Here is a 25,934-nt window from a genome sequence, read left to right as displayed (position 1 = left end):
AAGAAGTGCCTTTCGCCTCCCACCATGATTCTCAGGCTTCCACAGCAACGTGGAACTGTAAGTCCAATTAAACCTCTTTTTTCTTCCCAGTCTCATTTGTGTCTTTATCAGCAGCGTGAAAACAGACCAATACATTAGAGTAGAAATATATTCAAATCATGGGAATTGTGAAGGGTGAACAAACATGAGTATGGAAGCAACATTTCAGCAGGTTTGATAAAGTGGTTAGTGAAGGCAGCTGTCCCTCTGGAATGTGTGATGTGGTAGGTCTCAGGGTCAGAAGTGAGCTCTCTTTGCAACCTGGTATGCTGGGAGTTAAGCTTTAGGAAACACAGAGTTGAGGTGATCATGGCTTCATGGGGGAAAATGCAGGGATTCCTTGCAGCCAGAAGAGAAGAGAACCACCTCCAAGCTCCAAAGGTGGATGAAGGAGGTAGGTGTGTGGCCCCAGCTCCTAACCAGGAAGAGGCCTCAAGGTGTTTTGTCTGAGACCAAGGCCTCCTGGCACTGTTCCAAGTGGAAGGAAGCCCTAAGCTGACACACATCTGAGACCTGAGAGGAGCCATTTTAAAGGAAGCTGAGGTCCCTCTGTTGACTTTTAACCTTCAGAACATGGTCACTTTGTACTGTTTTTGCAGGTTCTACTCACATTGACCTTGACTCCATGACCTTGGAATTTAAACCTGAGACAGTGTTGTATCCTTGCCTGGGTTTGGCAATTGCAGGGTTCAGGCCAGTAGAATTACCTATGAAGGTTTGGGGATTCACAGACTCTGTTGTAAGCTTAATTCGTACGGCATCTGGGGACCCCAACACTCTTCCTGTGGTTTGTGACATCTCTGAAAAACTTCTACATGGTAAGGAATTTTGGTGTTTTTTAAAAAAAGTCAGGAGCCTCGATTAGAAACATGAATAAAGGGAGATGAATGCTACTTCCTTTAAGGATGTGTCAAGGCAGGAAGACATAAAGTAAGAGTATATATATGACACTACGTGGTAAGCTGCAGATAAAAATTTCAACTTAGCTTGATGCATCTTCTGTGGTTCTTTTATAATCATTTTAAAATTTCACACTTAGAGTGAACACTTGTAATAGATGGCCTGCTAATATAGTGCAAAATGTGGCCATTTTACATTTTCTCACAAAGAATTAACCCAGAATTTCTGAATCCCCAGATGGCTTTGCTGTCACCTCCTTTCATCCCCATTGCTAATCTGTGAAAAGGCAGCCTTCACATTAAGACACTTTCCTGAAGTGGCGGCGACAGCTCAGTGAGAGCTGCCGTGCTGCACTGGGTCAGGGCTGACATTCCCAACCTCATTGCTAATGAGAACATTTGAAAGATTCCTGACACGTTCATGTCCATGGAGGTGGCCGGAAGTAATTAAGCACTGCTTCAATAAAGGGCTACCTTGGCACGTTCAAGATTTTAATGGGAAAAGGGTGATGGCTGGGCTGTGTGCACATGTTGCCTGCATCTCCAAGACCCTGTCCTTCTTGGCATCTTTCCCTGCTTATCAGACCAGTTCTGGGCACTGATAAGACCACAGAGCATTTGCTCAATCTCTATCATCTGATATCCTGAAAAGGGGGTGGAGGCCTTTTTGCAGACTTCTGGGCTCCCACAGCCCTTGTTCTGCAGCATGCTGCCTGCCCTCTCTTCTGTCATCAATGAAATATGGTGGAGGGAGCTATGCTGCTGTGGCAGCTTGGAGACTGTAAGGGACCAGAGTCAAATGGGCCATTGAGGGCTGGCTACATAGTTACTGGGCTGGCCATGTGATACAGAGTATAGACCACTAAAAAGCACATAGCAGAAGAACACTGAATGACACAGAAAAAAATCAACCCATATAGATCAGAATAAAGGCTAAGTTATTAAACAGTGTATTCAGATGTTTCTAGTTATAGAAAAATGCTTCAACACATATTAGCATAGAGAAGAAAATAGCCACAAGGAGATTTATCACTATATTAATATTTTTTTTTTTTTTTGCGAAGGAGGGTGTTTCTCACCATTCCTGATGTTTCCTTCCACATGGATCAGTTCTGTTGATGTAACACTTCTCATATTTCCCTAGTCTTCCCTTGTTTTAACTCAGGGTAGAAGGAATGACTTACACTTGATAATGAGTTTGGAAGGGGGAACTAGGCATATACAGCTCTACATTTTCCTGTACTTTTTGTTGGAAGCTGACAGTTCATAAGAAACACTGTGTAGTGGACAGATTCCAAGATAGCCCCCAATGATCCTGTCCCCTGATATTCATGCTCTTGTGGAATCTCCTCTTCTTGAGTGTGGGTAGGTCCTGTGACTTTCTTCTAACCACTTAAATATGGCACAGATAATGGGATATCATTTCCATGATTAGCTCACATGATACTGTAACTTCAATCTTTCAACTCTCTCTGTTGCCTTCTCCACTCGCATGATTTTCCTTTCCTTTTTTGAAAAACAAACAAACAAAAAACACTTGAGAGCAAGCAGCCATGTTGCAGACATCCTCATGGCAAGGTACCAAGGGTGAACTTTACTTGGCCAACAGCCAAAGAGTAACTGAGGCCACAAGTTGACTCCTGACAACAATTACATGAACTTGGAAGCAGATCCCCACTTGAGCCGTCAGATGAGACCTAAGCCATGGCTAACACTTTGATTGCAGTCTTGAGGAAGACATTGAGAAGGCTGTTTGTTTGAGAAGGTTGAAGCCAGCACCTCAGTAAGCTGTGTCTGAACTCCTGGACCCACAAAAATTATAAGAATATAATTGTGTGCCATTTTAAGCTGCTGAGTCTGTGATAATTAGTTACAAAGACATAGATAATAAAGGCAGACCTTTATGCCATAAAGTATGCATGGGTGGCCCTAGTCTTTGGTAGGGCACAGAGGTGGTATTAGGGTCTTGTGATGCCTAGGACTGTCTGGGTAAGCCTATTGGATCCTTAGTTTACATTATGAGGATTATTTGCCTATAGATATAAACAGAATTGTCTCACATGAATTTTATCTGTGACAAATGAGATTTGGTTGTTTTCCTCCTTTGTTTCCCTCATAAATTTTAGATCTTGAGCAGGTAAAAGAGATACTTCTATCACCATCTTTTGAATATTGGGACAAGGAGAGATTTTTCTACCTTTCAATCTATTATTTTATTTTTAAAATATATGGGAACCTGTGTAATTGTTAAAATCAGAAAAAAAATACTAAGAAGGGCCAGCCAGGTGGCCAGGTACATGCAAGTGAGTTTTGATAAGGACTTTTTACTATTGCCCTAGATTTTGTTTCTGTGATTCAAGATTGAGGATTAAAGTATCATATCCTTAAGCTTTTTTCAAGACCATGGGGACCAGATTCCCATTAAAGGCTTAAGTTCTGCTACTCTCAATCATTACTCCAGTCCCCACAACTTCCCAATGTATAAAACAAAACTGCGGGAAGTGGGGAGAAAATTGTCCTGGGTTACTAGAGAGTGCTAAGGCTTGAGTTGTCTGTCCCTCCAGATCCAAGTAAGGGGGGCTAAAAAAGAATCACTCACAGGGGTTGGGAGTGCCTGTAAAAGTGGGAAAATGGAATTTATATTCTTCTGTTTGCTATTTCATTGGGAGGCGACATGTTTATCTGCCTTACACATACCTGAGCAGGAAGACATAAACCAGGAGAGAGATGCCAGGTGAAGTGTTAGCACGGGACAATGATGCATGAGTTTCCATGAACACTACAGAAACTATCTGGGCTTAGGATGGTTGGTCCACAGTGAGGGAATTCTGCAGCAAAAGTCTCTGGAAGGCATTGGGGAGCATAGTGGGAGGGAGGATGTTATTTACCTCTTTATCATTCTCCTAACTCAGGGACTGTATAGCAGGGAACCTGGAAATTCCCTGCCAAATAAATTGCATCTATTTGGTTACGTGATACAATGCAGAATATATCTGGTCTTTGTTCCTGGTTTCTGGATAGAGCTTCCAAACCTCTTGGAGTTTTCAGAGTGATAGGAGTGTCTTCAGTTACTCATAACAGGCCTTTTCTGTTTCTGTAGTACCTGAGTTTATGCTAATGAAGTGACTCATGGTGGGCTCTCAGATGATTACCAAGGAGGGGCTGGCCTTCCAGAAAGATCAAACATATGATGAGAGGAGGGAGACATTCAGCCCCACCCCCTGACCTCTGGGGAAGGAAGAGGGGCTAGAAATAGATCTCAGTCATGTGGCCAATGATTTAATCAATTACGCCTCAGGAATAAAACTTAGATAAAAACTCTGAACAATGCAACTCAGAGAGCTTCCTGGTTGGTGAATATATGAGTATATCCAGAGGGTGACACAACCCAGATCCACAAGGCTGGAAGCTCCTGTGCTCAGGACCCTTCCAGATCTTGCCACATGTACTTGTGCATCTGATTGTTCATTCATGTCCTTTTTGGTACAATGATAATTGTTAAGTGTAGCATTTTCCTGAATGCTGTAAGAGGTTCTAGCAGATTATCAAACCCAAGGAGGGTGTGCCATCTTGAATTTGCAGCTGTCCAGGCAGAAGCGTGGGAAGCCTGGGACCCTGCTCACTGCTGGTGTCTGACGTAAGAGCAGTCTTGCTGGGGATCTTGCCTTTTAACTCATGGGATCTGATACTAACTCCAGGTAATTAGTGCCTGAATCAAATTAAATTGTAGGATACCCAGTTGGTGTCAGACAATATTGAAGGAATGCAGGCTGTTTTTCATACAGAGTGAGTGCTCTGATGATCAGTAAATATTAGAGAAATAGTCACAGCCAAGATAAATGAGAGAGCCTTTGTTTTTCATGATCTCCTCATATCATATCACCCCATTATAATAGAAGCAAGTTACCCGGAATGAAAAGACCAAACACTACAGGCAGGGGAGGGTGGCATGTCACAGTTTAAGTTGAACTAGCTATGATGATATAAGGAAATAAGTAAAAAGCTCAGAACCCTGTGGAAGGTGGTGATGGGAGCAAATTTAAACTGATGCATTATGCTCCCTTATTCCTCTAAGCAAGAACAGGATTTTCTGATGCATACAAAATGGTAGAGTTGGCAATATTGAATGCATTTGATGCTTATAGTCATGAGCTTTTCCAACCATTCAAAACAGAGGTCTCACCTCCAGAAAACTGAAGTACATCATGACTTAACACACAGAATCAAGGTGATTGGTTCATGGGGGTGGATATAAAGCTCAGGCCCCCAGCCCCAGCCACCTTGGAAGGGCAACCCAGCTTCAGAGCTCTCTGCAGGATCAGCCGGGCCCTGCTTGCGTCTGCATCCCAGCCTCTTTCTCCGCCTCTCTGACTTCCTGTACTCCCACAAGGGAGCTGATCCCAAGTGCTTTCCAGCAGGCTTCCAGCACACAGATCCCTGCCAGAAGCCAGCCTAAGACAATCCACCTTTATCCAGCTTTCCACTAAAAAATCAGCCTCCTCAGAGTGGCTTTCCCTTATCTCTCACATGCCGTCTAGTAAGTCCCTTCATGATACTTGGTGCATGTTTTAACTATAGGATTATTCATCTGCTGGCATGATTAATGTCAGATTATAAGCTCTGTGTGGGTGAAGGCCCCCTGGTCTAATCACAATTGCATCACTAAGGCCCAGCACCAGACTTCCAATATATAAATATTGGAATAAACAGGTAAATAAAGGATGTTAAATCCCATTGAGGAGACAATTCCATTTTTTTAGTCTCCTACTCAGTTTTCCCCTATATCCATTCATCCCTTTAACCACTGAGTACCTGCTGTGTATACTACTGTGTGCTGGGTGTTCCATGCCAGATAACGGTGACTCAGACAGCTCCTGCTCCGTTTTTGCTGTGTGATTCATGAAGCTGGGTTCCACTCTGCAACCTCGTGTTATGGTTTGAGATAATGTTACCAATGATCTATTACATGCATGTGGTTCTTTTCCCCAGTCAGTCTGTAAAAGACTTAAAGGCAAGGACATTTGCAGTCCTTGCTCATAGCCGTACAGTAGGCAGAATAACGGTGCTTCAAAGACATCCCCAGCCTAATCTAGGGAACATGAGTATGTTACGTACATAGTGAAAGGTATTCTGCTGATGGAATGAAGGTTGCTGATTAACTGCCCTTAAAATAGGGAGAAGATCCTAAACTCTCCGGGTGGGTTCAGAGACATCGCATGGGACTTTAAATGCAGAATAAGAAAGCAGAAGAGTCAGTCCATGCAATGTGGCAGAAACAGAGGCAAAAGAAACGAAACAGAAGGAGAGTCAGAGATCTGATGTGTCAGAAGGACTCACCCCACACTCAGCTAATTCTGAGATGTAAGTGATTATATGCAAGGAATAAAAAGAGGCTTATAGGAGCTCAGGGCGACCCCCAGCTGACAGCTGGTAGGGAAGCAAGGATGTCTGTCTCAGCCACCGGGAGCAGAATTCTGCCCAGTGAGAAAGAGCCAGGAAGCAAATTCTCTCCCAGGTCCTCTGGTAAGAGGGGCACAGTGCTGTGGACACTCCAAGTTTGGCTTTGTGGTATGGGAAGCAGAGAAACCAGCCAAGCCACTGGATGCTCAACCTGCAAAACTCTGAGATAATAAAAGGGTGTTTTCCTTAAGTCGTTAAGTTTGTGGTAATCGGTAATGGCAACTTCAGAAAACTAATACAGTAGGTATCCAACGTATGTTTTGGACTTGAGTCTTTACAACTCTGTATTCCCAAATTAAAACGCAGCATACACTGAAGCATTGATAGAGTGCATTTGCAGTTTCAACTTTTTGTAAACAGCATGGAAGTTCATGGCATGTTAAAATATGCACACATTAACATGTGTCATTTTGCTGAGGGAGATACTTAGGTTGTGGATGATGCAAGGCATGTGTGTGGGAATATAATCCTGCCTGAACTTTTAGGCAACTAATATCAAAATGTGCATTAGTCAGGGCTTTCCAGAGAAACAGAACCAATAGGAGAGAGAGTGAGAGACAGACAGGCAGACAGAGAGAGAGACAGACAGACACACACAAAGAGACACAGAGATTTATGATAAGGAACTGCTCTATGAAATTGTGTGGGCTGGTAAGTCTAAAATTTGCTGGGCCAGCCTGCAGGCTGTACCCAGAAAAGAACTGATGTTGCAGCTTGGGTCCAAAGGAGGCAGCATCTCCTCTTCTTCCAGGGACTTCAGTCTGTTTTTCTAAGGACTTCAACTGATGAAGCCCACCTGCATTATGAAGGATAATCGACTTAACTCAAAATCTACAGATTTAAATGTTAATCACATTTAAGAAATACCTCCACAGTGACATCTAGGCTGGCTTTTGACCAAGCATCCGAGTACCATGCCTAACAAAATTGACACATAAAATTAACCATCACAAATCCACCCCTTGTCAACTGGGCATCCATGCACGTCTGCTTAAATCATAATCTTCAAATAAAGACAATAACAAGGTCATACGTCCACTTCACGTGATACCACTACCCTGAGCACAACTGAAAGCACACAAACCCTGTCCCTAAAAGAAAAGCAAAGTCTTCAGGCGATGTTCATGCCTCTCCTTAATGTCCCGTAACTTCACTTCTATGATGTAAACTTGACAATACTTAAATCCTGTGATATCAAATCAATATATCATATGTTATATGGTAAGGGGATAAGAAAGGAAAGAAAACAAAGATACAATTGTTCCTTGGTATCTCTGGCGAATTGGTTCCAGGAACCCCTCACACAAGCTACAAAACTGTGAGAGAGCTCAAGACATTTTATATGCAATGGCCTAGTGTTTGCATCTAAACTACACACATCCTCCTGTACACTTTAGGTGCCATGTAGACTACGTATGAAACCTAATAAAATGTAAGTGCTATGCAAATAGCTGTTGTATTGTACTGTTTTATATTTGTGTTTATGTTTATTTTTGTATTGTTATTTTTTTTTCCCTGAATATTTTTGATTTGAGGATGGTTGAATCTATGGCTGCGGAAGCTGCAGATTCAAAGGGCTAATTGTGTTTGCTGAACACACACACACACACACGCACACACACAATGCAAATGCACTCCCTGGCACTGCCTCTCCACATGGCTGTGCTATTCTCTCATAATACATCATCCTCAGCCTTTTACAGCAATTACCTTGGGGGACAGGATTGAATGAGCAGAATGGATTCAGTTAGCATTACTGCAATCCCAATTTTTACAGTTGTGGAAATAATTTTACAGTGGCACACGAGAAAAAGGGGCTTCTCAGAGATCTCAGAAAGTAAAAGAGACAACTCAGGACTTCCAAACATTAATTTTTTTTTTTTTAAATGCTCATGCACTTACCCTTGTTTTTTTCTCCTGCCTTCAATACATGCCCAAGGTAGCACAGAGGTGGCTGCATGGTGTGATGACAATGACAACACTCATGGTATTATGTGCCTATTAATGCAGTTTACGGCTACAGAAAGCCCCTTTCTCCTTATTCTTTTCACAGAGGAATGTACCTTCCCCTTGCTGCATTATCAATAGGGTTTTAAGCAAAAGTGCTCTTTTCTCCTCTTGCACATTTACAATCAATGGCTAAAGACTCAGAATTGTGAAGTGCTTTCTGACTGTTCTTTTCCCATTCTCTAGCAATGGGCCATTCTGTATCAATCTAAATGAGCCACAGAAGACATGGCATTTGACCTGCATCTCTGGGGAGAAAGTATTGTTCCCGGCAGCATTCAGCAGTACAGTATACAAAAAGGAGAAGCGAGGAAAACCTAAAAGCATGTCTTCCAAAAATTCTTCCTGGAGATCTTCTTCTTTGTTTGGCATCAGCTCTCCTGCTCTTTCCCTCTTGCATTTCTTCCTGCTGCAAACACTGGTTGAGAACCTACTACTTGCAAGGCCTAGAAATGTTATTCTCAAAGGACAGGAACACATGAAATAGTTTTCAAGCTGAATGTCCAACTAAGATAACAGTTACAAAATGATGCCGAACCATAAAGTGAAATATGAGCTACTCCTGAAACACAATAAAACGGAGCTATGTGTATTTATCTGTGTAAAAAGTAAAGTAGAGATTCCTCCTTAAACACTTTCCTCCCCATTTAATTAGGAATAAACAGTAACTTCTCTTAGAAGCGAAATTTATTCAAAGACCTGTGCTAACATTCTTAAATATCTGCTAGCCGCAATAAAGAAATCAATGTACTTCATGTTCTTAGCTCCCAGAATTTAGCTTAAATATTTGCCCTGGCATGCTTATACTGGTCCAAGCAAGCATTAAGTCATAGCCTGCTCCTCTTCTTTACTTGAAGGTGTTTTTACCTTTCTCAGCATTCCACAAGTTACTTCCTCCTCCTTTTGTTCTCCTCTGCCTTTGCCTCTTTTAAAAAATTCTAAGTTGCTAGCCAATCAAGACAAACACAGAAGGTGAGGTCCTGTTCCAGTGAATGGAAACTGGACACAGCAGTAGGCTGGACACGTCAGGTTATAAATGACCCTGTCTCCTTTGTTCGGTGTTTCGGTGTACTCTCATGGCAAAACTGCTAGCGAGTGTGCCCTTTCTGCAGAAAGTAAAAATGGCCTTGCTGAGGAAATTAAATGTATGTTCAAGTGTTATTTCTTTACAGCACTGAGGAACAAGCATTTCTAACATCTGGAAGGACAACTGTGATACACTGTCAACTTAAAAAGCAAATGCATACTAACATATACTGTGTGATTTCATTTTTTAAAAAGAGAAAGGGCTTACACATATGAATATGCCCACAGGAAAATGGAAAAATGAAGAGCCCGGCCATCCATCCAGAGTGCAATGCAAAGTTCTCACCACCTCAAAGGATTTGATCTCCTCTTTAAGGAACGATTTTTTTTTACCCCGGCAGCATCATGGAGGGAACACACCAAGCTTCCTCTTGCCACAGGGCCTTTTCTCTGGTTGTGTCATCTCCCTGGAATGCATATGGCTTCCCTCCTTCTCATTAAGAATAAAGACTCCACTCTGAACAAATACAGAAGCTAAGTAATAAGGGGCAAGAAACTAGACAGGGACTTCCCAGTAGGGAGCAGATCCCATAGCACCAACCAGAGATGAGAATCAGGCCACACCCATAAAGAAGCAATGCCTCTGGGCCCAGAATTAAAAGTTATCTCCATTTCCTTAGAGAGAAGGCTACAACTGGAATCAGTTGAATGCTGGTTATTGAATAGTTCTCCTTAGAGCGAATGAGAGTTTTGAGTCAGCCATTCTTTTTTATTTTTTTTTATTTTTTTTATTTTTTTTATTTTTATTTTTATTATTTAAGACCTTTATTAACAGGTGCTTGCAGTTTGTTGACTTTTTTGAAAAAATCAAGTTGTAAACTTTTATTACAAATTAAAAATGAAGTTCTTAAAAATCTCAACTTGACCAGATATGAAACAATTTAAAAACCTTTAAAGGCGTATTGAGAAAAACCAGGCTTTTTTAAAAAACACGTTTGTTATTACCAAAAAGAGACGTCTTTAGGTAAAAATAATAAAAACCCCATGCTGCATAGATAATGCAGATAGTTCTATTTATCTGGTCAACGGGCAAAAAGCAAGCACTTAAGGTCTTCAGCTCCAATCTTTTGTTCATTTCTTATTGCTGGAATTTCATATTTCTTCTTGTTGGATGACTAAACCGGATGATGGTAGAGATGGTAAGCCGGCATTTACTCAGCCCCGCCCTGCTCAGCCTCGGGAGCGGACGAATTCTCAGCTGGTGGATGGGCTGCTTTTGTCTCTTTGCCATCTTGTGGTTTAGGGTTTTCTGGGCGTCTGCGTCGGTAATTGAAGTTGCGGCGGTACCGACGTTGAGGTGGCTGCTGACCTTGGGTCTCATCTCCTTGATTTTCTTTATCTTCTTCATTGCCGTCCTCTCTAGGCTGTCTTTGGCGAGGAGGGCCCCTGCGGAATCGTGGTCTATATCCCCGATACATATTCTGCCTCACTGGTCTACCTTGTTCTCCTGCACCCTGGTTGTCAGCACCCTCCATCACTTCTCCCTGCACAGGAGGGTTGGAATACTGTGGTCGACGCCCATAGGGTCTCCGCATGTAGTAAGGTGGGAACCTTCGCCTGCGGTAGGGCCGGCGTTGTTGGGCCTGGCCTTCGGGAGCACTCTCCGATCCCTCGTTCTTTTCCCCACTCTCACTATTCTGGTAATTTTGCTGGTAATTGCGTGGAGGACCCCTACGACGTGGATAGCGTCTATAATGGTTATGGTCTGCTGCATATTTACTGCCTTGAACTGGACCACCACCAGGACCTGTAACATTTGCTGCCTCCGCACCCTTTTCTCCTTCAACAACATCAAACTCCACAGTCTCTCCATCTCCTACACTGCGAAGGTACTTCCTGGGGTTATTCTTCTTTATGGCAGTCTGGTGTACAAATACATCTTCCTTGGTGTCATTCCTGTTGATGAAACCATATCCGTTCCTTACATTGAACCATTTTACTGTTCCCAAAACCTTCGTTGCGATGACCTTCTTGTCCCCGCCGGCAGGCGCCGCCGATGTGAGGCCGCCCGGGCCACCGCTCCCTGCGCCGCTGCCCGTAGTGCCGGGCTTGGTGTCGGCGGCGCTGAGGGCGGGGGCGGCGGGGGGTGCGGCGGGCGGCTGCTGGGTCTCGGCCTCGCTGCTCATGGTTGCGGTGATGGTGACTGGGGCCGGCTGCGGCAGCTGCGGCTCCTCCCGGGGTGTGATGGTAACTAGGCCGGCGGCGGCGGTGGGGCTGCTCAGGGCTCTCTGGGGTCCGCTCTCCGCTCCCGCTACCGATCGAACTCGAGTCAGCCATTCTTAACTAACAATGCTTATCTTGTGTAGTCCTTCAGGTTTTATTACATAACGTGCTGATGATTAAAGTCACAGTTCCAGTGTTCAGAATGAGCTGAAAATCAGGTGCTCTTTTCTGCTCAAGCATCTTTGGAATGAGAAGGTCCTTACTTGCCTGTGTGTACATGGACTGTACACCTCTGCAATGTGTCTTACAATCAGTAGCCAAATGGACAGACACAAAAAAGTGAACATCAAACTTGAGGTTCTGGAATGAACTGGCTTAAGGGTGTGGAAATTGAAATAAATAGGTGGGAAAATAGTATATTCAAAAGTCTACCACCTCCAGCCCCATCTCTGCCTGCCCGCCTCAGCCACGGCTGAACTGCAAAGAGCAGATGGTGGGTCACTGCCCTGTGGCACGGGCACTTTTCACAACCTGCCACTGCATTACAAATGTGCATCAGTGACTGCTCCGTAGCTGTGGTCTTTGGCTATGTCCTAACATGAGGAGTGAGGATCGTCCCTGCAGAGGGTCACACCTGGGAGTCCTCAAGAGCAAAGTGAGCATCACATCCAGGCACTTGCATTCTACAAAGAATAAATCATCAGAGAAACATCTCCAAGTCTTGCCTGTTCATCAGCTTATTTCCATGTATCCATTCACAAGGCCCATTGCAGGTCAGGTGAGCCAAGAGCTTGTTTCGGCTGAGTTTGCAATAAGACTGGTCTAGTGGCCCTTGAGGAAAGCACTTATGTGTAATTTCTCTTCTTAATTAAGTCTAAACAAAACTATGCATTGTCTTCTGCATCCTTTTCAAGATGAATTATATTAAAAATGATTACATGATAATAATGAAACTAGAGATTGGAAAACAGCCCCCGACATCCAGGAGCTGGCTGGAAACTCCCACTTGGGCTTTGGTGTTCTCTTATTGAAGATAAACAATTTCACAAAACACTAACATCAGACAAAACAGCTCTGTGACCAAGATGGATCAAGACAAAAGAAGACCCCTCCGTTATCATGTCTGAACATAGACAATAGCATGAGCATTGTCCAAAGAAAGCACAGCAATGACCAAACACATCTGTTCTCCTATCCAACCTGACTGACCACTGCTTCTTTACTCATGACAGCGTTAGCCTGGCTTCATTTCTCTCATCTTATGAACAAGATTTATTAAATATCTGCTATGGTTTGAATGTTCGTCCCCTCTGAAACTCACACTGAAACTTAACCACAATTATAACCGTACCAAGGAGGTGAGAAATCTTGCCCACATATTTGGTCAAACATGATTCTATATGTGTCTGTGAGGGTGTTTCTGAACAAGATTAACAGCCAAACTGGTAGGCTGAGTCAAACAGACTGCCTTTTCTAGTGTGCATGGGCCTCATCCAATCCATTTAAGACATGAAAAGAACAAAAAGACTGAGTATGTAGAAACTCTGCCTGCCTGATGGCTGAGCTGGAACCTTGATCTTTTCCTGTCTTTGGACTTGGACTGAAACATCAGCTCTTCTTGGGCCTAGAGCTTCATGGCTTTCAGATTGGAATTACACATTCGCTTTCCTGGGACTTCTTAGCATCCATAATCACGTGAGCCAATTCCTTATAATAACTTATTCTCTCTCTCTCTCTCTCTCTACACGCATACACACACACACACACACACACACACTTATATAAGTATATACATATATACCAATATAAAGATATATAAATATGTATGCTAATAAACAGCACTATTTCTATATATATCTTATTGGCTTTGTTACTCTAGATAACTCTGATAAATAGAAATTTAATGTTATAGATGGAATAGCAGTGCCTCTCCAAAATTCAGATGTTGAAGTCCTAACCAATGTGATGGTATCTGGAGATGGGGAAGTAATTACTTTTGAGAGGTAATTAGAGTTGGATGAAGTCATGAGAGGGTCTAGTCAGATGAGAACAGTATCCTTTTAAGAAAAGGCACCTGAGAGTTAACTTGAGTGTTTTCTATCTCTCTCTCTCTCTCTCTCTCTCTCTCTCTCTCTCTCTCTCTCTCTCTCTCTCTCTCCCCTCTCATTCTCTTTCTCTCTGTCCATGTGTACATAAAGAAGAAGTAAGTGCACAGTGAGATGGCAGCCACCCACAAGCCAAGAAAAGAGACCTCAGAATAAAACTTACCTTGCTAGAATCTTGATCTTGGACTTTTCCGCCTCGATAACTGTGAGAAATAAGTTTCTGTTGTTTAAGCCCACCCCCCAAAAGAGGGTGGGAAGTCTAACCATGGTATTTCAGAGGCAGGATATTTAGGAGATAATTAGATTTAGATGAGGTCAGCTTCCTCACCATGTCATGCTTTATGCAGCAAAAAGACTCCGCAGAGAGTCCCCACCAGCATTAAGGTCTTTAGCAGTTGCAGCCTCTTCACCTTGAACTTGCCCAGCCTCCGAACTGTAAGAAATCAGTCTAGTTTCTTTTTAAAGTACCCAGGCTCAAGTAATCAGTTATAGCAACAGAAAACAAATCAAAACAATACCCAATCGTAGAATTACACCCACTTTCTGGAAGCATCACTCCAGAGTTAGGTGCTACTTACTTGAACCTTCCCCCAAATTACCTGCCCGAGTATATAACACATCCTTCCCAACACCCTCTTATGAAGGCATCTCATTGCTCCCCATGTTGTACGCTTTACCTCATGACAACAATAAACCCAACTTGTTACCCTACAAGTATGTAGCTGATGGGCTTTGGCTGGAGGGCATTGATAGAAACGAGGTACAAGGACAGCAGTTTGGGAATCCCAGCTCAGAGGCTTGGCTGACTGTGCCTAGTACTGTGCTTGGCACACGGTAAGAACTCAGCAAATATTTCTTGACTCAATGAAAAGAATCAGGCAGCTCCTGTTGAAACTAATGTGCATGCACCTTGGAGCTTTCTTGCCATTGGCCATCTCACCATGAGGCTGTTAATTTTGCAAAAACATTCAAACATAATTAAGAGTCCAATAGTATTAAATTAATAAGAACTTGTGCTTAGGTTATACAAATAAAAGAAAAAGGCAAGATATCTTTTTAAAATGCCATACAAAATTCAAAATTCTTCAGTAAAAATTAATAAAATATGTCTAAGTCCAAAATGGAGAAAACTGTGCCTCTTCATTAAGGAACCTAGCAGAAAACTAAAGAAAATGAAGAGAAGTTTCATTTCTGGATATGATGAGTCAATATGGTAAAAAAGTAGGTCCCTCACATCAAATTATTCTATAAATTAAACAAAGTTTTAATTACTTAATGGTTATTTTTGAAATAGACAAAATCATGTTTAGTTTTATCTGGGTGAATAAACATGTGACCAGAGCAAAGAAAATTTCAGTCATATCAAGTATTCCTCAGACGATAGTGGAATAAAACCAGAAATCAATTCCAAAAGGAACCCTCAAAACTATACAAATACATGGAAATTAAGCAATCTACTTCTGAATGATTTTGGGGTTAACCATCAAATCAAGATGGAAATTTAAATTTTTTTTTCAAAATGAATGATAACTGTGACACGAGCTATCAAAATCTCTGGGATACAGCAAAAGTATTGCTAAGAGGAAAGTTTATAGCACTAAATGCCTACATTAAAAGTCTGAAAGATCACAAGTTGACAACCTAACGTCACATTTCAAGGAATGAAAGAAGAACAAACCAAACCCAAAGCTAGCAGAAGAAAAGAAATAACAAAGATCAGAGCAGAACTAAATCAAGTTGAAACAAAAAAATTATAAAAGATCAATGAAACAACAAGGAGGTTATTTGAAGAGACAAACAAAATTGATAGGCCACTAGCTAGATTAACCAAGAAAAGAAGAAAGAAGATTCAGATAAGTTCAATTGGAAATGAAAATTGAGACATCACAACTGACACCACAGAAATGCAAAAGGATCATTTGAGACTACTATGAACACCACTATGTACACAAACTAGAAAATCTATAGGAAATGAATAAGTTCCTGGAAACATACAACCCCGTAGCTTAAATCAGGAAGACATAGAAATCCTGAAGAGACTAATAACAAGCAGTGAGATTGAATCAGCAATTAAAAAATAAATGCCAACAAAACAAAGCCCAGGGCCAGTTGGATTCACAGCCAAATTCTACCAGACATCCGAAAAAGAATTGGTATCAATCCTACTGAAATTATTCCAAAAGATTGAGGAGGGAATCCTGCCTAACTTATTCTACAAAGCCATTATCATCCTGATACCAAAGCCAGGAAAGGATATAACAAAATAAGAAAACTACAGACCAATATTCCTGATGAATATAGACGCAAAAATTCTCTACACAATACTAGCAAACCAAATCCAATAGCAAATCTAATCCAATAGCCCATTAAAAAAATAATTCACCGTAATAAATGAGTTTCATTCTAGGGATGCAGGGATGGTTCCACATATGCAAGTCAAGAAATGTGATTCATCACATAGACATAATTAAAAACAAAACCATATGATCATCTCAATAGAGGCAGAAAAAACATTTGCTAAAATCTAATATCCCTTTATGATAAAAACTCTCAACAAATTAGGCATAGAAGGAACATACCTCAAAATAAGAAAAGCCATGTGTAACAAACCCAGAGCCCACCTCATACTGAATTGAATGGGGGAAGAGTTGAAAGCATTCAACTGAAGCAAGACAACGACGCCCACTTTCACCACTTCTATTCATCATAATACTGGAAGTCCTAGCCAGAGAAATCAGGGAAGAGAAAGAAATCAAGGGCATCCAAATAGGAAAAGAGGAAGTAAAACTACCTCTGTTAGAAAACCCTAAAGACTCCTCCAAAAGACTCATACATCTGATAAATGAATTCAGTAAAGTCCTAGGGTACAACATCAATGTACACAAATCAGAAGCACTGCTATATACTAACAATGACCAAGCTGAGAATCAAATACAGAACACAATCTCAGGTCGGGTGTGGTGGGTCATGCCTGTAATTCCAGCACTTTGGGAGGCCAAGGCAGGCAGATCAACTGAGGTCAGGAGTTTGAGACGAGCTTGGCCAACATGGTGAACCCCCTCTCTACTGAAAAAAATATAAAAATTAGCCAGGTGTAGTGATGGGCATCTATAATCCCAGCTACTTGGGAAGCTGAGGCAGGAGAACCGCCTGAACCAGGAGGCAGAGGTTGCAGTGAGCTGAAATCATGCCACTTCATTCACTCCAGCATGGGTGACAGAGTAAAACTCCATCTCAAAGAAAAAAAAAAAAAAAAAAGAACTCAACCCCTTTAATAATAGCTACAAAGAAAATAAAACAATTTATTTTTAAAACACTTGGTAAATATACTTTACCAAGGAGGTGAAAGATCTCGACAAGAACTACAAAACACTGCTGAAAGTAATTGTAGATGACACAAACAAATGGAAATACATCCCATGTTCATAGATTGAAAGAATCAGTATTGTGGAAATGACCATACTGCTCAGCAATCTGCAGATTCAATGCAATTCCTATCAAAATACTAACATCATTTTTCACAAAATTAAAAAAAATCATAAAATTCATAGGGAACCAAAAAAGAGCTAGAATAGCCAAAGAAATTCTAATCAAAAAGATTTACTCTTAGAATCACATTACCCAACTTCAAATGATACTACAAGGCTATAGTAATTAAAAAAAAAACCACCATTGTAATGATATAAAAGTAGATGCATAGACAAACAGAACAGGATAGAGAACCCAAAAATAAAGCCAAATACTTACAACTGACTGATCTTTGACAACGCATACAAAAACACAACAGATTAGACACATAATATAAGGACAGTATAACTTACTCAATAAATGGTGCTGGGAAAATCGAATAGCCAGATATAGAAGAATGAAACCGGATTCCTATCTCTCACCAGATACAAAAATTAACTCAAGGTGGATTAAAGACTTAAATCTAAAACCTGAAACTATAAAAATTCTAGAAGAATACCTAGGAAAAACTCTTTTGGACATTGGCCTGGGAAAAGAATTATGTCTAGGACCCCAAAAGCAAATACAACAAAAACAAAAGTAAATACATGGGACCTAATTTAAAAGCTTCTGCACAGCAAAATAAATAATCGTCAAAGTAAACAGACAACCTACAGAATGGAAGTAAATATTTGAAAATTACGCATCTGACAAAGTACTAATACCTGCAATCTACAAACTCAAATCAGCAAGAAAAATAAATAATCCCATTAAAAAGTGGGCAAAGGACCTGAATGGATATTTCTCAAAAGAAGATATACAAATGGCCAAAACCATGTGAAAACCTGCTTAACATCACCAATCATTAGGGAAATGCCAATTAAAACCACAATGAGATACGACCTTACCCTAGCCAGAATAGCCATTACTAAAAAGTTAACAAACAATAGATGTTGGCATGGATGTATTGCAAAAGGAACACTTACACACTGCTGGTGGGAAAGTAAATTAGCACAATCTCTACAGAAAACAGTATGGAGGTTTCTCAAATAACTAAAAGTAGATCTACCATTTAATCCAGCAATCCCACTACTGGGTATCCATCCAAAGGAAAAGAAGTCACTATATCAAAAAGACACCTGCATGTCTATGTTTATCACAGCACAATTCACAATTGCAAAGATATGGAATCAACCTAAGTGTCCATTAACTGAGGAATGGATGAAGATTATACATATATTCTTGAAATTTTATATATAAAGATGTTATATATATCTTGTATATATATGTTACATATATGTCATCTTGAAATTTTCACACACACATATATACACACACATCATGAAGTACTACTGAACCATAAAAATAATGAAATAATGTCTTGTGCAGCAACTTAGATGGAACTAGAGGCCATTATTCTAAGTGAAGCAATTCAGGAATTGAAAAATCAAATAATTTACGTTCTCATTTATAAGTAGGAGCTAAGCTTTGGGCACACAAAGGCATACAGAGTGCTATAATGGACTCAGGAGACTTAGAAGTGGGGAGGGTGGGAGGGAGGTGAGGGATAGAAAACGATATATTGAGTACAATGTACACTACTCAGATGATGGGTGTATTAAAATCCTAGACTTTACCACTAAACAATTCATCTATGTCACCAAAGCCACTTGTACCCCTAAAGCTACTGAAACAGAAAAAATTTAAAAACAAAGAAAAAACAAGTAACAGTTAAGGGGAAAGGTTATAGGTGGAGGGAAAGGCAGATCTTTCCGTATCATAACCTTAACATATTATGAAGATACAATTTATTTAAATCACATGATGCTGGTGTGGACATTAAAGAAAAATAAATGCAAATGTATACCTGAGCATTTGGGATGTGAGCATGAAAGCTTCCACTAATTAAGAGCTTATATTTTTTCTTTGGCAAGGCACTCTGCTGTCAAAATATCTTATTTAATCCTCATAACTCCATTTTGCAGTTGAGGAACATGAAGCTTGGAAAGGTTCAAAAACTTCGCCCAAGTTTACATAACTAAGAGGCAGTGGAACTGGGATTTGAAAGCAGATTATCTGACTTCAAAGTTCAAACTGTTAACAACAGTTACACAACCCCATTAGAAGTTGCTAAACATTCTGGAATTATTTTTTTGTAATAGTTTTATCTAAGTATAATTCACATAGCATAAAATTTGTGTTCGTATGCTTACTACAGCTCAGTGGTTTTTAGTATATTCACAGAGTTGTACAACTATTACCAATGTCTAACTCCAGAACATTTTGATCACCCCAAATGGAACCTTATACTCATTGGCAATGACTACCATTGCCCTTCCTCCCAGTCCCCGGCAAACACTAATCTACTTTCTGCCTCTGTGAATATTCCTATTTGAGGCATTTCATATAAATTGAATTAAATAATACATGGTCATTTGCGCCTAGCTTTTTTCACTTAGCAGAATGTTTTCAAGGTTCATCTGTGTTGTAGCATGTATCTCTACCGCATTCATTTGTATGACTGAATAATATTCCATTATAGGACATACCACATTCTGTTATCCATTCACTAGTTGATGGGCATTTGGGTCATTTCCACTTTTTAGCAATTACGAATAACGTACCTATAAACATTCATATACCTGTTTCGTGTGGACAAATTTATCTTAGGTATATACCTAAGAGTAGAATTCACGGGTCATAAGACAACTCTATGTTTTTAGACTTTTTGAGAAATGGTCAAATTGCTGCTCAAGTGGCTGCCCCATTTTCTATTCCCATCTGCCATGTATGAGTGTCCCAATGTCTCCACAATCTCTTCAATAATGGCTATGTTTTTAAAAATATTTTAGCCATCCTAGTGAGTGTGAAGTGATATCTCATTGTGGTTTTGATTAGTAGTTTCCTCATCACTAATGATGTGGTGCATCTTTGACCGTTGGGATATCTTCTTCAGATAAATGTCCTTCCAAATCCTTTGTCCATTTTTTAAACTGGGTTGTTTTTCTATTGTTGGGTTGTAAGAGTTCTGGATATAATTTCCCTATCAGATATGTGATTTACAAATATTTTCTCCCATTCTCCAGATTGCCCTTTCATTTTACTGATGCATAGAATGCTTTAATATTTACAGAGTCCAAATCATGTAGTTTCCCTTTTGTTGCATATGCCTTTGGTGTGATAGCTAGGAAACCATTGCCTACCTCACAGACACAAAGATTTACTCCAGTATTTTCTTCTAAAGGTTCTATAGTTTTAGCTCAAATTCAGGCATACAATTTGTTTTTGATTAATTTTTGTAAGTGGTGTGAGGAGGGACCCAACTTCATTCCCTTGTTCCAGAAAATTTATATTTCTACATTTACTCATTTAAGCCTTGTAACAGTACTCTGAGGTAATCTGAGAATTAAATATCAAAGGCACAGAGAGATTAAGTAACTTGCCCATGGTACACAGCTACTATTTGGCAGAACTAACCAAGTTTTACTTGACTGCCCATTTTCTAAAATATCTTATCCTAAAACAAAACTGCCCTTTCAAAATATAAGGACTGGATGGGCTGTTCAACAAATTATGTTAGAACAATTAACTAACCATTTAAAGATATTAGCTCCTGCTCATAATTTGGAAAAGATATTAGTTCCTACTCATAATTTCCATCACAATAAATTCCTTAAGCATAGAGAGTTAAATGACAAATATAGAATATTCATACTCTTGGGAGAGATAATTATTTTGTAAGCATGCTATAAGAAAAACCTGTTACATTTATCTACCTAAGAAATTTTAACCTGTAGATCAAACTGTAAAGTAGAATTAAATGTTTCATCCTTGTTGTAATGGGAAAGAGTCAGGATAGACTAACCTTTCCACATACAGTTATGCCTTAACGACAGGAATGTGTACTAAGAAATATGTCCGTTAGGCAATTTCGTCCTTGTGTGAACAACATAGAGTGCACTTACACAAACATGGGATAGCTTGCTACACACCTAGGCTATATGGTACAGCCTATTGTTCCTAGACTACAAGCCTGTACAGCATGCTACCATACCAAATAGTGCAGGCAACTGTAATACGAGGGTGAGCATTTGTATATTTAAACATATCTAAGCATAGAAAAGGTACAGTAACAACATGGTATAAAAGATAAAAATGGTACACGTGTGTAGGGCACTTACTACGAATGGAGCTTGCAGAACGGGAGGTTTCTCTAAGTGAGTTAGGGAGTAAGTGGTGAGTGAATGGGAAGGTCTAGGAAATTACTACCCATTACTGCACACTTTATAAACACTGGACACTTCAGCTACCCTACATTTATAGAACACTGTCTTTATTCAATATTAAACTTAGCTTACTGCAACATTTTACCTTATAAGCTTTTAAATTGTTTTAATGTTTGACTGTTTTGTAACAACATGTAGCTTAAAACACAAACACCTTGTACAGCTGCACGACAATATTTATTTTCTTTCTTTAAATTCTTTTTCTATAAGGTTTTTTTTGTATTAAAAATGATTTTTTTTTTAGCTTTTTCGTTAGAAACTAAGACAGATGCACACATTAGGTTGAGCCTACACAGGTTCAGGGTCATCAGTATTACTGTCTACCACCTCCATGCTGGCTGTCTTCAGGGCAGTATCACACATGGAGCTGTCATCTCCTATGATAACAATGCCTTCTCTGAACACCTCCTGAAGGACCTGCCTGAGCTGTTTTACAGTTAACTTTTTTTTTATAAGTAGAAGGAGTAGACTAAAATAATTATAAACAAATAGTAAATACATAAACCACAAATAGTCATTTATTATTATTATCAAGTATTTTATAGTGTATATAATGTGTGCTCTGCTTTTGTACACTGGCAGGGCAGTAGGTTTGTTATGTAAGCATCACCACAAACAAGAGAGTCATGCATTAAGTAAGAATGTTAGGATGTTGTCCATTATAACATACATTAGATGGATGTTGTCCATTATAGCTCCATTATAATCTTAAGGGCCCTGTCATAGATGTGGTCCATCATTGACCAAAATATTGTTATGCAAAACATAACTATATAACATAAAATCTGGATTGTGGGCCAGGCATGGTGGGTTATTCCTGTAATCCCAACACTTTGGGAGGCTGAGGCAGGCAGATCATTGAGGTCAGGAGTTTGAGACCAGCCTGGCCAACATGGTGAAACCACATCTCTACTAAAATGCAAAAATTAGACGGGCATGGTGGTAGGTGCCTGAAGCCCAGCTACTTGGGAGGCTGAGGCAGGAAAATCACTTGAACCCAGGAGGTGGAGGTTACAGTGAGCTGAGATGGCACCGTTGCACTCCAGCCTGGGCAACAAGAGAGAAACTCCATCTCAAAAAAAAAAAAAAAAAAAAAAAAATCTGGATTGTGTGGGTCTATGTATACTGTATGTGTGCACACACATATGCATGTGTACATACACACATATGTACAAATACACACATACATACATTCCAAGCAAACAGGGTCCTTGCCACTCCACAGACATAACCAACTTCTCCCTTCAGCCTTTGCCCTTGCTATTTCATTTGCCTGGAATGCTTTCTCCAAGACATATGCGCACCTTGGTTTCTTTTATCACTCTACCCCTGCCAGGCATTCTGTTATGTACCCGTCTGCATGTCTTTCTCCTCAAGGGAGTATGTGCTCCATAACAGTGAACTAATACTTGGTCTTGTTCAGAGTGCACAGGATGTAGACCAATTCTTGACACTAGGGAGCGCTCAATGAACCCTGCTGATGGGCAAATGGGCAGATCTGGCCAGGGGCAGCCAGAAGACAGGAGGAGATGTGAAGGGAGCTAAGCAGGGACCCCACAGCCAAGGACCAAGTGGTGGTGCAGATGTCTCAGCAGATGCCAGTGTGGAAGGTCACGGCTGATTGAGGGCTCAGAACATTGTGGCCACAGGGGAAGGCCATGGAACAGAAGGACCTTAAATCAACTAAAAAACATTGAAATAGCCACAATTACCCCAAAGTTTAAAAATATATATAACATTTCAGTTGCCTGGTAGAGGAGAGCCTCAGAACAGAAGAATGAAGAGGAGGAGAGGCAAGAGGAGGAGGAGGAGGAGGACGGGAACAGTAAAAGGGAAAAATAAGATTTTTACTGGCCCCAGTAATTTTTTTAAAAGGCTGTTTATCCTTCTCCCTCACCAGGTACTGACCTCCCTGCTGTGAGCCAGCAGATGTGCCCAGGTCCAAGAGCTGCCATCCACCTTCAACTGTCCTCCCACGGAGTTGTTCTTCCCCAGCCCAAAGCATGCACTGCAAATCCTTATAGCTTCCCAATCCAGATCAAACTCCTTATTCCCCCAGAGCCATTTATTTCAGCACGATTACTGAGGGGAGCACTGTGGCTGAACTGCACTCCATGAATTGGTGATGCAGCTGTCTCCTTACCTAATTAGTTTGGATGCCTCCAGCTGCAAAGGCAAAAACCCTGACCCACGCTGGCCTACACAGCAAAGGCAATAAAGTCCCAGGTGATCTCATGTACTGCCAGACATCATGGGGTCAAGAATTAAATGAGATAAACCTCTCTTGCAGAGTCCCATATTAAGAATATGGAAACCTTCTCCAGAAACTCCTCAGAAGAATTGTTGTTACATTTCATAGTTCAAATCCTGGTTATCTGACCATCCTGAACTCAAAGGGAGCTGCTGCCTTTGAGGAGTCCTGGCCAGGGCTCACACCCAGTGGCTTTGATGGATTCGGACTCTCCCGCTTAGGCAGGCGATGTGGCTTGCATTGGGCTTCTCTCCAACACAAGACTGCAAAAGAGTTCTGTTGTCACTGAGTGTACAGTGTCCGGGGCTGCTGGAACAAAGTTACTGCACAAACTGGGGGACTTAAACAACAGCAATCTATTCTCACACCTTTCTGGGGGCTAAGTCCAAAATGACAGTTCCGGCAGGGCTGGAGTCCCTCTGAAGCTTCTACAGGAGACCCTTTCGTTGCCTGGCCCAGTGTCTCGTGGCCTGTGGCAGCATAACTCCAGTCTCTGTCTTTGCCCAGCTATGTTTTCCATTTGTGTCTGCATCCACATTGTCCCCTTTTTATAAGGACACCGGTCACATGGGATTAGGGATCCAGCCTACTTCAGTAGAACCTCATCTTCACTAATTACATCTGCTAGGTGCAAGGACACTATTTCCAAATGTGGTCACATAAGGTACTGGAGGTTAGGAATTCAACATATAAATCTAGTGGGTGGACGAGAAATAATTCAACTTTCAGCACAGAGAAAGGAGGGAAATTGAAATCGGAGCAGGGAACAAACTGCATCTGCTATAGGAACCCTCCTGTTTTACAAATTCCTTTTTCACTCCAGGCAATCTTTAGCCAGTGCAATTTCAGGCAGACTTGGGAAGTGAAATGCTTCTGTTTGGGTGGAGCTCAGGAGGCCCTACCAAGGGCGTGGTAGCTGCTGAGGGATTTCCTTCACTAAGCGATGTCCCCTCCACCACACTTACTTTCTCTGGATTTCTCCCATTCTCTGCTTCCGCCTCCAGAAATTTATTCTCAAACAGTTCTGGGGGCCAGAAGTGCAAAATCAAAGTGCTGGCACAGCTGCAGTCCCTCTGAAGCTTCTGCGGGAGACCCTTCCTTGGAAAAATTCCCAGCAAAGTTGCAGATGTATCTGGCAACTGGAATTGAGAGGGAAGCAGGAGGGATTGAGTGTTGCATATGCACAGGATAAATTGTTGGGGGGCTCCTGGAGGGGCTGGTGACTGTGAATTTAGGAAAATGCATAAGCTGGGTGTTCGTAAATCTGGGACGCCTCATATTCTATTTCAGGCACTAATTTGTCGTGTTTGGGAAGGACTTAAACTATAATTCAGAAATGATGATTGATACGGTTTAGACCTGTGTTCCTACCCAAATCTCCTGTTCAATTGTAATTCCAGTGTTGGAGGAGGGGTCTGCTGGGAGGTGGTTGGCTCAGCAGCCTGAGTGATGATAAGGAGCCTGGGAAACATGTAGGGTTGATTCAAGGTGGCGGAAGCTTCACCATGGGGTGCAGCTTGGGGCTGGGCTGCTTCCTCCTCCAGAGCAATGCTACAGGGACTGGAGATTTCCATTTAGCTAACTAGGGGTTAGGGTAAAGATCTGTGCATACTGGTGGCAGCAGGTGAGAGCAGAAAGCAAAAGACGTTGACTGGATTATCCAGGCCTAGATACGGATTCTTTTGACAGGAAAGGAGATGGGTTATTATATGTCAGGCTCCATATATCTGCCCTGGCAATGGCAGGGCTTGAGAGTGGCCTGAGGTCAAATCAGAACATGGAGATCTGTCCAGAAATAGCAGAAATAGCCAAGACCCTGTGGACGGTCAGGTCAGAGCTGAGTGAGTTGGTGCTTGCACATGTATGTGTACACACACATGCACTTGCATTCTGACAGTACAGAAATCTGATGGGCATAGCGACCCACAGACCTTCCCGGATTCAGCATGGAGGAGGAAGACCACATTACCTAGGCTGGACTGGAGCCCACGGGCTAACTGTGGGAGCTTGGGGGTTCATTAGATTCCAAGAGTAACTGACTCTCCAGGGAAGCGCCTGCTCCTGTTTGATAAGCGGTGCTCTTTTGTCCTGCATGCGGGGATCAGAAAGGACCGATGCAGAGCAGCCCACAAAAGCAGAGCTGCTTGTTCACTGTGGGCCACAGGTTCATGCTGAAATCAGTGTTCCTGGA

At 41.3% G+C, this 25,934-nt stretch overlaps 1 protein-coding gene and 1 pseudogene across 7 annotated transcripts in view; both read right to left on the bottom strand.

The window, feature by feature from the left end:
• The window catches only part of DSCAM (DS cell adhesion molecule), an 855,708-nt gene that overhangs the window by 222,912 nt on the left and 606,862 nt on the right, over window positions 1–25,934 (bottom strand). The window lies entirely within an intron of this gene.
• On the bottom strand, window positions 10,589–11,756 carry LOC123570281 (Y-box-binding protein 1 pseudogene; annotated as a pseudogene).

Source organism: Macaca fascicularis, chromosome 3 (assembly GCF_037993035.2).
Source record: "Macaca fascicularis isolate 582-1 chromosome 3, T2T-MFA8v1.1".
NCBI classification, from domain to species: Eukaryota; Metazoa; Chordata; class Mammalia; order Primates; family Cercopithecidae; genus Macaca; species Macaca fascicularis.
This window is presented reverse-complemented; position numbering and strand designations above follow the sequence as displayed.